Source organism: Austrofundulus limnaeus, unplaced genomic scaffold, assembly GCF_001266775.1.
Source record: "Austrofundulus limnaeus strain Quisiro unplaced genomic scaffold, Austrofundulus_limnaeus-1.0 Scaffold257, whole genome shotgun sequence".
NCBI lineage: Eukaryota > Metazoa > Chordata > Actinopteri > Cyprinodontiformes > Rivulidae > Austrofundulus > Austrofundulus limnaeus.
Window position 1 is genome coordinate 521,872 of NW_013952659.1, and position 5,549 is coordinate 527,420.

The window sequence follows — 5,549 nt, forward strand, 5'->3', positions numbered from 1 at the left end:
GGACTACAAGGTTGTTTCTGTTCAAAAATTTTCTAAGTTTTTGGGTACTCAAGAAACTACATACAGCAGCTTTAAGTGTTGTTTGTAAATATATTTGACTTTTTTGTAGGAATGAACACGTTTGTTCAAAATAAACCTGCTTCTTATGACTTCTGTAACATGTTTTAAATAAAATATTATCAGTAAAAACCTCAAATCATGTCCTTTCTAATAATTATTAGAACTAGAACAACTTTAACTCTTGCAGATATAAAGGATAACAGTTAAAAATGCAATTATGGAAAACTTCCTCTCAGTCACTGAGAATTATTTATTTATCACATTTTAAAGACTGATTATTATCTGGGCCTTTAAGGGTTAATCATCCTGACCAGGACTGTCTGACCTGCGGGGGGAGGGGGGGGGTGACAGAGAGGAGCTCAGCCTATGAGCTGTGGACTAGCAGCTCATTTTGTCAGGATTTCTGGTGTTTTGAGTTCACGAACTACTCGTTAATTCTGTAAAAGTTGAGGAACATTACCGCTTGTAGCTGCACCTCTAATCAGCACTATTTATTAAAACATGAAGGGACACCACAGCACAGTGGAGTCACATCGAGTGTAAATCCAGGGTCAGACTTTATTTCATTTCAGCAGCTCTGTAGGGTACAGTGAGTAATAAACATACCTGGTCCATGGAGTGGATGGTCAAGCATAAACCTGGCAACTGCGACATTCTCACCACCCTTGTCACTGCGGACACAGTGAGGCAAACCAAACTGCTGCACAGCTCCAGAAGGCCTGCTGAGCTGCTGAAGCCTTGTTGTTGTTAGAAGCATGAAGGTACATTATCTTCCTGCTGTAGCCATCAATGCACCCGTGAATGACAATTCTCCATCTTGATGACAAACACAATGAGTRTAGCAGGAGTCACATGTGCATCATTAAAAATACAAAAGTATTTTAAAGTTACTTGCTGAATAAGCTTATGAGAACCATCCAAAAGCCACAAAGACAACGGGGCAGGGACAGAGTACGATCGTCGCTGAACAGGTTCAAGCATAAACCACGAAGGACATTACCAAAAGGGTCAACAGCTTGCATTGTCTCTCTCAGCCTAGACTCAGAGACTCTGTAAAAAAAAAAAAAATTAAATCAAAACAAAAACATCGAAGTTCTCGTTACATTAAAGTACAATTAAACTACATTATTTGCAGCTGACCAAATCGTGAYGTGGAAGTCATTTCATTTAGCTAATTTAATGTGGGTACCTACAGGAGAAACACTGCTCCAACAAAGGATCGGTGTCCTCACTGAGTCAGTCAGTATTTGGAAACATTGAATAAACCCAGCTGAACCACAATAAATGTCTGTAAAATTTCAAACAAACCTTATTTCAATGTTTCGTTTTACACTTTATGGTGCTGAGGTGTGTGTGTGTGTGTGTGTGATTTGTGCACATTAAATAACTTGTCAGTCTGCTGTAAGTGATCATGTTACTCTGTACCTAACTCCTCACTGACTTCCTTCCACAGCCAGCAGAGCACTGCAGAGGGAGGACAACGCTGCAGGTCACTGAGAGGAGAAAAAGACAAACTTAACCAGACTTATTGACTAAAAGCCTCGTCCATGTAACAATGACTAATTCTAGGTCACTTTAGAAATCCTGATATTTTAACATATTGACATGTACCAACCATTGAAATCACAGACTGTACCAAATAAGTGATGCAACATTATGAAAATTACATTTTGATTACTTTCCTTCATAAATAATCCTTCCCTGATACCCATGCTCCTTAGTACCATTTACCATCCTGTAACCTGAATTTGTGTTTGTGTGCAGATATGCAGAGACAACGGTTTGTAAATCTGCACTCGTGATGTCACTGAACATCTGTTGCACTGATGGTCCGTCCTCTTTAAGTCTTCTCGTTATTGTCCTCACACTGACACACAACACATGGACAGTGTCTGAAGCTGTAAAGTCAAAGTGAAGCAAATCCAACTGCTGTCGGTTTATGCTGAAAGCTGGATGACCTCTGTTGTCCATCTTTACTGTAGGAACTCTGAACCTGTAACTGATGTTGGGGATCCAATGCTTCCTCCAGTTCCTGTAAGGCCTGTTCAGCATTCACAAACTGGTCCCAGTATCCTCCTAAAAGCCTCTGATGCACTCCAGCTGGTGGTAAGCATGATCTGCCTCTCCAGTGGAGCGGTGCTCAGAAAGCCTTAGGCTGATGGAGTTGAGCACTGCTGTTACTCGTGTTGCAGCCACTGAAATGTTTTACTGACTGAACAAAGAAAGTCATAATATTAACTGCTGACCAGTAAAACTTAAAAAGTCTAAAAGACATCCATGAACACCTTACATTTATTACATTACCTGACAAACACAAAGCTCATTACATACTCAAATTTGCTTTTCAGTGTTTCCCCTACCATCATACAAGGGGGTCAGACCCCCACACCAACGACACGGCCCGCCCCTCTAAGAATTTCACAGCATAGAGTCATCTCTATTTAAATAAGTCCAGATCACGTCGAGTTAGTTTTTGCACCCCTCGCCTAACTTGGTGGGGAAAAGACGGCACAGAGCRAGGCTGAGCGCTGTGGGTGGTCCTCACAAAGATAGAAAGACGCACGTGTGTGACTAGACACGTGATGAAAACTGCTTCTTTTAAATCACGTAGCACCGATGTGACTGTGGTGCACCCAAAGAAAATAAAGGTGACCATAAGTCTGTTAGTTGTCCTGATGCATCTCAGTAATCCAGGTAAAAATCAAAGAAAAAAATAGTATAGGTCCTCTGGACGGGTTCTTCTTTAATGAAACGTTTCGTCTCTCCTCCAAGAGACTTCTTCAGTCTGAGAGTTTCAGGCTAAATTCAGGTTTTTAAGCCCTGCCTCCATGTGACTGATACTCACATCACATGGCTATCATTCACACCTAATTAACACCTATTGTTAACAGGGGGTGGAGTGATACTGCCAATGGCAGCACTGTAGGAGGGGGACAACTGAAAATGGAGGCCTCCACCTCTGTTTAATGATGGACGGTCTTTCTTTACAAAAATGTCTTCTTTTACTCCTCTCAAACCAACGTTCCTCTCTATCAAGAATGAGAACATCCTCATCTCTGAAAGAGTGACCGCTGGCCTGTAAATGAGTGAAAACTGCAGAGTTCTGGCCATTAGATGTAGCTCGTCTGTGTTGGGACATTCTTTTTGGAGGCAGGGCTTAAAAGCCTGAATTTAGCCTGAAACTCTCAGACTGAAGAAGTCTCTTGGAGGAGAGACGAAACGTTTCATTAAAGAAGAACCCGTCCAGAGGACCTATACTATTTTTTTCCTTTTAAGTCTGTTTATGGTTTTTAATTTTCATGTTTGTTTTATCTAACAAGTAATGTTGTTAGATCACTACTGCACTGACGGACTAATGCCTGTGAGCGCGTGACACGGACTGTTGCACCTGTCCTGCTGAGGGGGCGGGGCCACCRCTCTGCCTTCAGGTGAGGAGCTGGTCACCAGCAGCCTGTGTCATGTCAGTTATTTACCTGTTTWCAGGTTGGTACTGAAGAAATGGCTCGTTGTTGTGGTGTTGTTGACCCATGTTGTGATTCTGTTTGATCATCTGTTTCATTTTTATTTTGAATGTTTTATAAACCAAAGTTTAGGTTAAAAAGTTTGCCATCGATGAGGCAGTTGCCTGATGCAACATCTGACACAGTTAAGTGACATGAGTTTTAGCTAACAGGTCCACTTTAATCCTATTCATTTAAGTTAGCTTAGCATGTTGAGCTCCCAGACACTGGTTTTAAACAGGTTCATTTCATCAACTCTTAACAGCATGTATCAGTTCTCCCACTTTTCTTTTTTATTGAAATGAAATTGATGTAAGAAATGATTACCTGATAAGTATAAAAAGTGTAAATATGTTGAGAAACTGTTTTAATAAAATTGTTATCCTGTAATATTACATTAAAAAACTATTAAGAGATGACATAATTATATTTACTGTTTGGTGAGATTGTTTGCATCTTAATTATATTGACTAGTTATAGAGTCATAAAAAGGTAACAGTACCTGCTGTTTTGTGTGTAATTTTATATCATTTTAAAATGTTTCAAAAAGGATGCACTTCCTTTCTTTGTGAGTTTATTCTTAGACTTTCAGTCAAGTGTTTTATTGGCCAATTACAAGTAGCCAACAGTTTAAAACCATATTTATGAAACATGTAGCAAAGTGGTCCATTATACAAATGTACTAATGTCATTTTAAGGCAGTCTGTTGAAATATACTGAGACAGAAAAAAAGTCATGTATTACATGTTCATATTACTGTAAGCCAATAAAGAGCAGATGTGCTTCAGATGAGGAGCTGATCACCAGCAGCCTGTGCCATGTCAGTTATTTACCTGTTCACAGGTGGGTTATCTTTATTGCTGTGGTACTGTTCTTGGGGCCGGTAATACGAYAGCTTTGTAAGCTACTTTTTCTTTCTTTAAAAGAAAATGAACAGGTGAAGCCACAGCATGGTTACTTTATCAATAATTACTTTACATATTACAGCAAGAATCACCAACACAGACCCTGCATGTGACCAGTTTACCACAAGCAGGGTTCGACAAATCCTATTGGCTGACTGCCCGGGGCAGGTAAAACCCATATTCAGGCAGGTAAAGCATTTCTTCAGTTTTTCATAGGGCCATTTATTCTAAATATTCTGAAAACAAATGAAGAAAGTGTTTTAAGCCATGTATAGAGAGAATAAATCCTCAATGAGTGTGAGTGTGTATACATATACATATATATAGCGGGTAAAATAAGTATTGAACANGTGTATATACAAGATTTCTCCAATGGAATATTTAATAGTGACTGTGGAGGACCGGAGACCCAAACCCCAAGACACGAGGCAGACATAGGGAAGACCAGAGCCCAAGGGCCCGAGAGGAATCCCGAGCGCAGAGCCCCAAGGTGCACCCGCACGGGGCTCTAAGCTAGCAGTTAGCACACAATGGTHRRYTATTTTTCAATCATCTCTCACAGCATTAAACCACAACCACCCTAACCAAAGTCAACTTCATTTAAAGCATTTAAACTAGTGAGAAAAAAGTTTGCTGACTTACCTCAATGTGCTTTCTCAGGTTAGATGTTGAGTTATGGAATGCTGAAAGGTACTTTACCCGTGGTAAACAGAGAAGACATTTGAACTGACACATTTTATTTTTAAGTCCTAAAACCTCGAACATTGAACTGACATATGGCCATGGGTGTGCTGCAGTGCAACCTGCACGTGAATTCAGCTCCTTCCTGTCTGTTGACCATTAGGAGAGGAGCTGACCCAATAAGGACTCCCCACCTTAATTACATAATGAAGCAGAAATGCATAAGGTAAAGTAAAAACAGAGAAATGCAAAAGCAATACATGGAAATAAAGACTTGTGTAAAAAGTTTAAAAAATAAATATAATCATTTAACAAACACAAAGGCAAAACATAAAATATCTATTATTAAAAATAGTAAAATTTAAATTGTGTTTTAAAATACTTAATTTCTTGGAAGTAAACT

The 5,549-nt window shown here is 39.6% G+C and overlaps 1 long non-coding RNA gene across 1 annotated transcript; it reads right to left on the reverse strand.

Annotated features, from left to right (window-relative positions):
• Window positions 1-402: 402 nt before the first annotated feature.
• LOC106526079 (uncharacterized) lies at window positions 403-2,793 on the reverse strand. Its single transcript, XR_001311208.1, has 3 exons — window positions 1,486-2,793; window positions 1,254-1,348; window positions 403-1,110 (listed from the first exon to the last, which is right to left on the reverse strand). It is a non-coding gene; the product is annotated as an uncharacterized LOC106526079 (long non-coding RNA).
• Window positions 2,794-5,549: the final 2,756 nt, after the last annotated feature.